This window comes from Cetorhinus maximus, chromosome 19 (assembly GCF_964194155.1).
Source record: "Cetorhinus maximus chromosome 19, sCetMax3.hap1.1, whole genome shotgun sequence".
NCBI lineage: Eukaryota > Metazoa > Chordata > Chondrichthyes > Lamniformes > Cetorhinidae > Cetorhinus > Cetorhinus maximus.
In genome coordinates, this window is record NC_135897.1 from 89756102 (window position 1) to 89768500 (window position 12399).

Genomic DNA, 12399 nt, shown 5'->3' on the forward strand with positions numbered 1-12399 from the left:
TCTGTTTAAGCATGTGATTGTAAGTTGACATGATTAGAATATGTGTATGTGACTCAAGGTGTTTATAAGAAGGAAACACTTGTAAATTTTTAGAGTTTGGTCTTGGACTTCTCAAGGCTGTCTCTCCCTCTAGAGGTAAAAACAAAAAACTACTGCGGATGCTGGAAATCCAAAACAAAAACAGAATTACCTGGAAAAACTCAGCAGGTCTGGCAGCATCGGTGGAGAAGAAAAGAGTCGACGTTAGCGAGCCTACCCAAGTAAAGGTCCGGCCGAGTATCCAAAGAATCTGAAGGAAGGTTCAGGACTGGAGGCGGTGGGAGAGGATGCAGAACCGCTGGCAGATTAAAAGCCGAAGCCGCGCAGATAGGTCAGACCCCTGGGAGAATTAGGGAAGAAGAGGCAGAACCTCACTGGCGGGTTAAAAGCCAAAGCTGCGCACACAGGTCAGACCGCACGGAAAAGAATAGGCCAAAGTCGCGCAGGTCGGGAAACTAAGACCACCTAGGACGGGCAGAAAACAAGATGTTTTCGGAAGAGAAGGAGAAGACTAAGCAGTCTGATTCGTAGCAGCACAATCAGAAAAAGGTTATTAAGAAAATACGAAAGGATGCGTGTGACCCGAAAGGTCCCCCACTGAATTTTTGGTAAATAGCTCAAAAATGAATTGATCTAAGCCGTTTGTTCTGGAGGGAGGGAGAAAGGGAGCGAGAAAGGGGGTACCCCTAGTGGGGATTAATAAGCAGTGACAGGCAAGAGCAGAGAAATGTGACCTTCAGCCGTTTTGATTGTCCCTGTAGGTGAAACCCTGAAAATCTCTTTATTCCTCCCCACTGCTACTTGAAGTTTCGTTTAGAGTGTGAAAGTTTAAAGTTGTTAAGATAAATGTTATAAGAATGGACATACATACCTTTATATATGTGTGTGTTTGTGTGCAATGAAGTGTTTGTGTGCAAGGAAGAATTTGTGTGAGTTTTAATATGTTTTCTTCCCTCAACTGTCAGTTGTGTGTGGAGTTCAGCACTTTAGAGTCAAAAGCCTCATATTAGATTAAAAGCAAAGTATACTCAAACTTCCCAATGTTTTGAGTCAAGGTTTGAGCTGAGTTTTCTGGCAAAAATTGCAATTCGAAGGTATTATAAAGATAAAACAGGGTTTTTCTTTGTTTGAGATGAACCAGCCTTTGCATCACCCCCTTGCGGACTAGCAGGGAGTAAATCTTTCCCCCGGCTTCCAGAATGATTGGGATTGATGAATTAATTTTAATTCATACGAATTGGTATTCTAAAAATTCTGAGGAAAAAATTGCCTGACGTTCAAGAGGATTCTAGGAAAACCAAAAGCCATAAATACACAGTCTAGGTGGTTACTCTGGATCTTTTGAAGAAGAGATGAATTAAATATGAAAGGAAATCTGCGGCCCAACAACACTGTTATTTGAATTTGGGAGAATCTTGAGATGTGAAAAGTGCAGTGTAATTTAACATGTTACTTTTGAATAACCAGGATGGTATCCAAGATAAAGAATGATAAACATGTGGGACTTTAATATGGACACGAGGTAGTTTAATTTTGATAGTGTAAATTACGGTTCTTACAAAGTTTAAAAATTTGAGGTTTAGTTCCCAATAAAGTTCTCAAAAGGGAATTTTTATTTGACAACAATTGACACTAATTCAAATGCTGTAAGCTTTTGTATTTGTAAGCCTATTCCAAAAATATAAAGTTAAGCTCAAGACCTTAAAAATGTTTGGCAGAAATCCAATTTTTGGCAGAGTTAATGAATCTGGGATGATTTTAAAATGAAAACGAGTTCAGACACAATCTAGTGAGTTAATTTTGAGAAAATAAAATGTTGTTTGAGGAGAAGAAGATAAGGAAGCAAATCACGTTAATGCTTGGAATCAAATAGAAATGTTTGATTTCTGTTTTAAAAATGTTATGAGAGCACTTTATTGGACTGTAGATTCCCAGACAACCTGTAGAAAATAAGATGTTAAAGGCAAAATGCAGATGCTGGAAATCTGAAACAAAAACAAAAAATGCTGGAAAAACTCAGCAGGTCTGACAGCATCTGTGGAGAGAAAGACAGAGTTAATCTTTCGAGTCCGTATGACTCTTCTTCAGAACTATATAAAATAGGATATGTAAAAAAAAGCTTTGAAAAAAAGTCTACACCATTGAAATATTTCTCTTGTAAAATATTTCAAGTCCATATGACTCTTCTTCAGATAAGACGGTAGCTATTGCATGTGTTAAATGGTATGAGGAAATAATTAAGGGTAGGAGATAGAGTTAGGGAAAGATCTGGCCATCACCTGAGACTTTGGAACTGCACAGGGGAAAATAAGCAAAGATCTAGAGACAGAGGTCCCAGTTGACATGGAATGGTTAATATGGCCTAAAGAATAAGGGAACATTTTAAACAATCAAGGCAATGGAGAATCTTAGGATGATCATGCTCAGAGGGAGTAAAAATAACATAAAGGTAAAAGTATAAGGAATCTGTAGTTAAGGCAATTGAAGGGTAAGGAGAAATAATACTTAACAACAATTTACCACAAGATAGAAAGGAAGGCTGTATAAAGGCTAATTAGCTATATTATTGACTATATTAATGTGCCTGCAAGATACAAAAAGTAAGACCACAGGATTAACATCATGATGACAGGCAAAGTTAAGAAGCTTCCAGAGAGAACCACCACTGGAAGTGAAGATACTGAGTCATTGAAAGATAGAATAAGAAGACGCATTGTAGAGTTGTGTAGACAGCTTAAGGAATTTAGGTCCGAGGTGAGACAGCAGCAGGAGATAGGGGACCAGGAAAGAAGTGAGGGGGGCAGCTCCCCCAGGACATGTCAGATGTGAGGGATAAGTAATGGTGAAGATAACTCCCAAGAAATCAAGTTTTGTACCTAAATTGATAGGACCTTACGAGATCATACTGATTAGCGATACTTGTGCCTGTGTGGATATGAAAGGGAAGGGGCACTGGAAGCATTGGTCACAATTGAAGCATGTTACTAACTGATCTAATCGTGACCAACCAGTGATGATTGTGAGGTCTTGTACTTGAATTTGCAGGATTGATGCTACCACAACGGCACTAACTAACTTAACAAATGGAGGCAAAACACCACGGCTGCAATTAACTGATCCCCCTTGTCCAGTATTGAGCCCTGGACCAGAGAATGGACTAGCGTTGATAAAAGTGGGCAAAACTCTGCATGATAATGTACACCATGAGCTGGTACCCATCATCCTAAACATCTCCAATGAGGAGATGCCCCCCTGTGCAGTTCCAAAGTCTCATGTGATGGCCCGATTATCCTCTTTCCCTAACTCTATCTCCTACCCTTAATTATTTCCTCATACCAGATAACTGTCTTAGTAATGCTTGGGTCAGACCTGAGCACTGTATGCAGCTCTGGAAAAACAAGTGACAATACAGGTGGCTTGGTCTAACGGTGGAGGGCAGCCCATGGCTGCACCCCCTGTTCAGGGAAAAGGTCGACTGAAACATAGTCTGGTTAATGATGTCGCGATAGCATTTAACTTGGAACCTCAATAGTAAATTCAATTGATTTGGCAACATTGGACCAAAAGGTCTGGATCTTAAGTTCTCAACTTAAGAAAATTCTGGAGAAGGGACAAGGGATCCAGGACAGGCAACTCACATGGACCAAGACCTGACATGGATAATTCAGAGCTTGGCCACTATACTAGAGAGCCATTCTGGACCATTAACAAATTGATTAATGTAAAGAAAAACCTCTCCGATGATGTGGCCAGGAATGAGGTCTGCAGCGCCAATGGATCATGGATCCTCGAGCAGATACAGGAAAATGTGAGACAAATTCATGAAGGTGAGGTGCTCCTATGGATAACAAATGCACACTTGTTTAACCTGTCATGACATAAGAATCATGATTTGACTGGTTGCCAACTCAGAGGTCTAACGCATGTATATAGAACTGATACTAAGTGTGTTGTGAATGATATATGTTAATCGACATTGTTTTGGCAATCCTAGTTATACCAGAATCAACACCCACTAAGACATTATATAGAGTAGAAAATATTGGGATAATTAGAGGGAATTATTATGTAAGATATCACAATGTACCGCCATATTTAGTAGAGATAGAGGCTGTAATACAGTAAGCACCACCTTAGAGAGATGCAGTTTACAGGCCTCTTCGGTAGTGTGTCTACATCCGATATATGAGACAGAAGAAGCGAATCGTGGGTTTAATGCAACAGCCAATTGTACAATGGAAGCTATATGGGCTATGTTGGAATCAACTCAATTTGCATACCTAAGTACAGGGAGATATTGCATTAGCACATGACAATGAGAGTACCAATATAGGAACAATAGATCCTGTCCTATAACCAGCCTTTTGGTGTGTCTATACCCACAGGTACTGGCTAGGGTGAGAAAGGTAGAGCTGGTGGAAATCTACAAGAGGGAAACAGTTAATGACATAATATTTGAGCCAGTTCTCCTATGTAATCCCACTGTTACCTGAACATCTTACAGATATCCGCGATGAAACCCAACAGGTGCATAGAACATATTATATGCTGCAGCAATGGGTTAAAACACTGACAATGTGGAACAAATAGAAACCCCCACTTTGTGGGAGGACCTTTGGAATTGGGGATTGAATGTACAGATACACCCATGGATTAGGATCATCCCCCATGTTTTGGTTATCGCCCAGTTGGTATTGGTTCTATACTTAACATACTTGGTCCACCATACCAGAAGGATGCACAAGAGATAGCAGAGAGTATGGGATTTCAGGAATGTGGGGGCTAAACAAAAGAGACAAGTGCCCATATTGCAGGGCCAACCTGTATAGTGGTATAACCCAATACCCTTATAACCCTAAGCTCGATACTTGGCCAGTATCAATGGGTGGCAGAGAGTAAGGAAAAGAGCGGTAACACTGAGTTGGCTACTTTGGGCAGGCCAAGGGCCAAAAAGGGGGACTGAAAGGGTTAAACAATTTTAGTTAGAAATGTCTTTTGGTAAAAATAAAATATAAGCAGAAAAGCAGGTGTGGAGAGTAGCAGATGTATTTTAGACAGAATAAGGTTTGAGACAAACAAGCTAGTAAAACAAAGGACAAGGCCAGGAAGAGGGTGTTGAAATCAAGGAGGCCCAGGCTCCTGCACAATCGGCAAGATATGGTGGTCTTGCATGGATGAGAACAATGTCTGGTGTATGTACACATGAGAAATAAGTAACTGAAGCTGGAAACATCTGTTTAAGCATGTGATTGTAAATTGACAAGATTGGAATATGTGTATGTGGCTCAAGGTGTACATAAGGAGTGAACACTTGTAACCTCTTAGAGTATGGTCTTGGACTGCCCAAGGCTGTCTCTCCCTGCATACACTTGAATAATAAACAATTGAAACTGATACCTGAGTCTCCTGGTGGTTTGTCAAGACGAATTACAACAGCAGAATAACACGGCCCATTAAAATTGTTTCTCTGAAAATTATTGGAGTGGATCTTGAATTAGTGTGACAGTGTAAGACTTTCTGGCAATATTCTCTGATGGTTCCTTTCCTTCTGGGAAAGTTAGATCAGTTTTTCAGAACCATTTAAGTCTCCATGGGGCCTGTCTTTCTCAACCTCGAGTGAGAGGAGTATGCCTGTTCTGAAATAACCCTGAAAAGGGGCTAGGATTATAATCCACTTTAGTTGGTGCCTAACATGCAGCAATGAGTTGTTACAGAAACCTCTACTTATGTTTATATATAAAATGTACCCTCTAGATTATTAAGTATAGAAGGAGTGTTTTACTGACAGTAGCACTAAGACCTGTACGTAAGTATCTAGAGACAACAAGTCCTTGGCCAGGCCTTGTAGAATTTAAATGAAAACTCCCTTGATTTCGCATTGAGGTTTAGAAATCTCTTATTAAGTTGTTTAAATCCTAACCGAGGTTAGGTCCTGACAAAATAGCAAATGCTGTTGGAATTGGCTGAGTCTTTCTATTAGGAAACTCAAGCAATTGCTTTATTAGAGCAGGTAATCCTAAACCAATGCCTCTACAAGGTCAGGTAATTGTTTTTGAGATAGAAGGTTTTGATGCCGATAGAGCTGTTAGAGCACAAGGCACTATTGAGGCTAATCCTCAGGACCTGGTGATACAAAATATCCATTGGGATAATCAACCTAATTCCCCAGTCCCACAAGATTCCTTAATGATATACACTTGTACAATTAGGCAGGCTAATGAATGGTCCCCAGCAAGCTGGAGGGGACCATGCTCGAATCATAGGACCCAGGTTTCTATATGTTTCTGGGGGCCATGGATTCTTGCTGAGGTGACAACATCATGATGAAATAAATAACCAAAATCTTTGGGAGGATTATAGACAACCTAAGATCTGCTATAATCAATGCAGATAGACATTATCCCAATCCTACAAGGAGAAATTAGCCACAATTCAATACCCTAGAAGACTAAAAAGTCTACAATCACATTTAGGATTCCCAAAATTTGCTAGATCTCTTACACCAACCTTTGCCAACCCATGAGCACCCCTGTTTGCTACAGTGGGCAAGGCAGTGAAAGGACCATTCATTTTTTCACTAGGTGATTACTCAAAACTGCAGCAATTATGACGTGACATACAGGAGGCCTTAGACCTAGGACAAAGGAAGTTGCAAGCTTCCCTCAATATTCACATCAGAACGTCACTTAAAATGGCATTTGCTGTTTTTTACAATGAGAATCACATTATGCCTGTTCAGTTCCATTCTTACAATTTTTCCAATATTGAGAGAAGGTCCATTAAGAAAGAAAGTTGTGCCTATGGTAATTCAATGCCTCATTAAGGCAAGACCACCTTCAAGGGGAATATCCCATTACTATCTATACTGAGATACCAGATTTTAGATCAGTACTAAGGATGGCCTCTGATGAGAAAAGAGCTGCTCAGATCTGATATGATATATGGACAACATCCCTGAGTGATCCTATGCTCATTTTCAAATTCCTATCCTCAGACTCAGACTTAGAACATCTCCCCATCACGAAGGATGATAATACGGAGAAGGGAAGTAAACCAGAGCCTATGAGGCCCCTTACAAAATACCACCAGGTTATTTACTGTGATGTATCACCGATGCTGACTGAAATAGAGACATCCCAAGGATAAGGATAGTGGCAGGGACTTTTCAGGACTCCTTTCTGTCTAGAAGAATTTCTATCCTTACCCCTTGGCCATAAGACAGTACAGTACGCTGAAGCAGCAGTACTATGGCATGATTTGGAAAAGATGGAGCCTATTAAACCCACATTGATCCGTACATATCATGACTATTGTAAAAGATTGTCAGGTTATTCACGTAAATAAGCATACCACTGCTACAGGACATTCAAAGGGCAACAATCTTGCAGACAAACAAGTGAAACATTGATACCCTCTCAAGAGGGGTCTGCCAAAGTTATCACCAGGGCAGAAAGGGCAGCTAATCAGGATGAGGAATTGATTCAGCTATTAGGCCCAATGAAAGAGAATCAATCAAAGCAATTTTAATCAAAAACCCTAACTGGTATTGTAGTAGTTAAGTTGCCCAAGGAAAACAGAGAAGTACTCCCGAGTTACAAATGAGAGCTTCGTAAAAGAAGCTCATAGGTTAAGCACTTTGCAGTGGTGGAACAATATTCTGCAAATTAACTCCTTCATGTTGCTGGCCAGGTTTGCTTAAAGCATGTAAAACATATGTGGTTAATTGTGAGCTATGCAATTTAATTATTAAGTCTTCATTTATTAAATCACCACCACTGGCCCAGTAAACCTACTCAGTCAATGCAGAATTTATTGTTGATTTCATTGGACCACTTCCCCCATCATTGGGATATAAGCATGTTCTCGTTTGTGTTGATGGATGCACTTCGTTCTCCTGGCTGGTCCCCACAAAAACTCTTTCAGAAAACACACTTATATTTTATTCATTTACAGGATGTAGATATCGCTGGCTAGGCAAATGTTTATTGCCCATCCTTAATCGCCTTTGAGCTGCCTTCTTGAACTGCTGCAGTCCCTGTGGTGTCGGGGTTTGTCAATCCTATCACTATCATCATTATTGTAGTTGGTGCACCTAAGATCCTACACTCCAATCCAGGTGGGGCCTTTGTTTCCATGGTATACAATGATTATTGTGAACACCAAGTCATCTGCAATTAGTGAGATTGTGGAACATAAAAATTGATCAAACTGTTGATCATTCTAGAAGTGCAGCTACCGCTTAATATTGTGCCCTCATTTGCATCAGAGACAGTGTTCCCTAGAACTCTATATTATTCAATGAATGTGGTTGACATACATACACCACTTATCCACGGTTCTTTTACAAATGAGATTCATAAGGTTGGTCAGAGAATAAAGGAGACAAATAGGCAAGAGCAGTTAACCAACAAATCATGGAAACCCTTAGGAGGGCAGTGGGTTCAGGAAAGGAGGTTGAATGAAAACCTGGTCTAAGGCCTAAGAGAAAGAAACCTATTCAAATACATTCAGATATTAATGAAAGAACTGTAAACATATTCACTAATTAGCCAAATGGTGAACAAACTCTTAAAATTGTCTCTGTAGACAATCCAAAGGAGTGTCCTGAAGGATACAAGTTTGGAGGAATAGTACTAGGTCCAGACATCCACTGTCTTCCAAGACACAGCCTGGAACACAAAACCAGAAGTGGAGGTGATCGAGCTACTGCCGGCAGCATCATTGACTTCGCCTCCTCGACGCGGTTCTTGGCGATGCTGTCACAAAAAAAACAATGGAAGCAACTAGCAAAAAATAAGCTACATCAACAAAGGAGGGTGACAGTCAACAAAAAGAGGAAAGCATCTAAGCTTCTCGATGATGGGACTAGCTCTTGAATGAAGAAAAGACTGAATTATTTTGTTTTACTTTAGTTTTAATTATCCTTCTATTTGTTGCATTACCTACTATCCTGTGGGCTATTGTTAAGTAGAAGATTGGAAATGTTGGCAACAGTGATGAAGATAATCTTGAACTTCAAAAGGACATAGACATGTTGGTGGATTGGGAAGACAAGTGGCTGATGAAGTTCAATGCAGAGGAGTGTGAGATGATTTGTTTTGGCATGAAAGATATGGTGAGACAGTATAAAATAAAGGGAGAGCCTCTAAAGGAGGTGCAGGAACAGAGGGACCTCGGTTTATATGTACATAGGTCATTGAAGATGGCAGGGCATGTTGAGAGAGCAGTTAATAAAGCATATAGTGTCTTAGGCTGTATTCATAGGGGCATTAAGTACAAGGGTAAGGAGGCCATGTTGAACTTGTATAAGACACTAGTTAGGCTTCATCTGGAGTACTGTGTCCAGTTCTGGGTACCATACTTGAGGAAGGATGTAAAGACATTGGAGAGAGTACAGAGGAGATTCATAAGAATGATTCCTGGGATGAAGAACTGTAGCTATGAGGATACATTGGAGAGGTTGGGACTGTTTTCCTTGGAGGAAAGAAGGCTGAGAGGAGACTTGATAGAGGTATTCAAGATCCTGAAGGGTATGGACAGTGTAAATAGTGAGAAACTGTTCCCGCTCAAGAGAACATCAAGATCTAAAGGGCACAGATTTAAAATAATTGGCAAAAGGAGTAAATGTGACGTAAGGAATTTTTTTTTCATCCAGAGTGTGGTTGGAGTCTGGAACAAACTTCCTGAAAGGGTGGTTGATGCAAGTTTCATAAAGGCATTCAAAAGGAAATTGGATTGCTACCTGAAAAGAGAGAATGTGCAAGGTTATGGGGATAAGGCAGGGGAGTGGGACTAGTTGGAATGCTCTTTCAGAAAGCCAGTGCAGACTTGATAGGCTGAATGGCCTCCTTCTTGCACTGTAAAGATGCTGTGATACCGTGAAGCATGGTGCCTATATACAAACTCAACTGACAGAAGATTTGTTTCCATATCTTCCTTCCCAGCATGGCAGTACAAATTCTATTGTGGATTCATCTTTGTTCTCAGAAAGCATCATTCTCCAACAACTCATAATGGCACATCTACTCCTACTAAGATACCACTTCATTTTGGCACTTTTTCAACACCTCACCCCCCAACCACTTGTGTTATCATATGATTCTATTTATCAGCCTATGCAAGTTGAGTTCAACACCAGAGTCTTATCAAAGACTCTTGAAACTAACTCAGTTCAATAGGAACATGAACTGGCTGCAAGACTCAATGCAACCATGAGAAACCATCAAAAAGAAAATCCAGCTCTCCAGATGTCAGCTGAAGACCCTGGTGAAAAGTCACAACATGAGCAATGCTTTGAGTAGGTGAGACATTGCAACTTTATTGACTGGGGTGAGCACAAAACCTACCCTCACATTGATACAATTAGACAACATCCACAGTCAGCATCCCTGACTGCTGATCGTCCCCCCACTACAAACCCTTCACTGACACAGATAAATTCCTATAAACTAGGACATGATGCGGAATCATTGTGAATCATCCAAGAATCTGGTGTATTCAGATCCACATCCCCTATTCAGCAACGTGCCCTTCATTCAACTCTATCATTTTGCCTTTGGCACCCTAATATAAACCCATGATTTTAGTCCCTGTTGATTCTGGATTTGCTTTCAATTGGATAATATCTTGTTCCTCAACATTTGACTCTAACTCTTTAAAGAACACTTGGAGTTATAAAAGAATGGCCTGTGCATGCTTGGAGCGTAATTCCACTTTCAATTCCACCTACATGGAATATAATTATCTTCATGCAGAGGAATGTACTGATCAGGGGCTCCTTATCTGTCATAAATAGGAGAAATTTAAAAAGCAATGTGGAGCTGGTTCAGAGAAGACAAGGTGCCCTGTCACTTCCATTGGTTGAAGAAGGCAGCTCAGCACTACCTTCTCAAGGGCAATTAGGGATGGGCAATGAATGCTGGCCTAGCCAACGATGCCACATCTCATAAATGAATAAAAGGAGACTGGATTATTGGAGACATATCTCTTTGAGGAATGGATCCTATGTAGTTATTATGGCTTCCAAGTGTTCTGACTGTGATTTGGAAATAGGCACCTGGAGGATAACACACTCCAAAAATATCCCTTGTCATGGGCATGCTTCCCAATGTATAAAGTCCTCCAGGTCTGGAAAGTCCTGTGCACCTTGTACTTTTTATACAACAATTAAACAAGCAAGCTTAGTATGGTTCTTAGCCAGTTACAGGGCATGGAGCTGATTCTTACCTTTACCAATTACTGAGTCCAGGATAATGTTAGACAGGCACAACACTTACTGTTGCAAGTTGAATTAAGTAATATTTTGGTAGGTTCCAGATTGGCTTCAGGTTATAGGTCAAGGTAATATGACGGCAATGCCAGGGTTAGCTTCGATTACTAAATCTGCAATTAAATGATACCATCTCAGGAGCATTTGGAAGTACTTTAGGTGTCTTCCCATACATCATTCCAGTACTCACTGTGATTGGGATCGTGATCCTCATTTTGATAATTAAGTAGTACCTTCTCTTCAATGGTTATATGTGGTATTGTTACCTTTTGCAGAAGTTTTGCTTTTGACAATACAGATTTCTTCAAATTTGAGAATGACATCTAATAACAGCGTTAAACAGCCTTGCTGTAAGCCTAGCCAAACTTAAATATCTCTCTGTAACATTAATTAGACTTAAAACTTGAATTCTTCATTAGTAAAAGGTTATACTTTCTTTTCATAGAACTATCAATGTTGCAATTGACTTACCTTCAAATGTGAATTGCATATTCAGTTCTTTAATAACTTTTATATCATTTAGAAAGTATATTCTTCTGTATCCAAACTCGAGAACCCACCTCCGTACACTTTATACCGGAGAGACGCGCGGGTTCTTATAATGCCTCGGTTGTTATAATCTGGCTAAGACCTTTTTTAAAAGGCTACCTAGAGAAAGTTAGTGTTCTCTGATTGTTCATTTCCTTTGGGGAGAGTTAGATCGGTTTTCAGACCCATTTAAGTGTCTGTGAAATCTCTTTCTCAACCTTAAGTGAGCGTGATCATCCGAGGAGTACACCTGCTCCGGAATAGTCCCAAAGAAGGACTAAGATGATAATTCACTTCATATAGCCTGGCCAGTCGTTGCAGCAACGAAGCCCTAAAGCGTGAAGCAATTCGCAACTGCATTGTCGTGCTGATGCTGGGGCACATGATGTCAGACTTTCTATAAACAAGGGAGGGTTTAACGTTAAAGAAGGCTGATCAGTGCAAGGCAGGCAATGCTGCGAGAACAGAATTGGGTGTACTTCGGGCACACGCCGAGGCTTAGGGGGGTGGGGTGGTCGATCCAGCCTGTCAGCTGGGGGCTACATTTGCCTATCTCCTTCCCT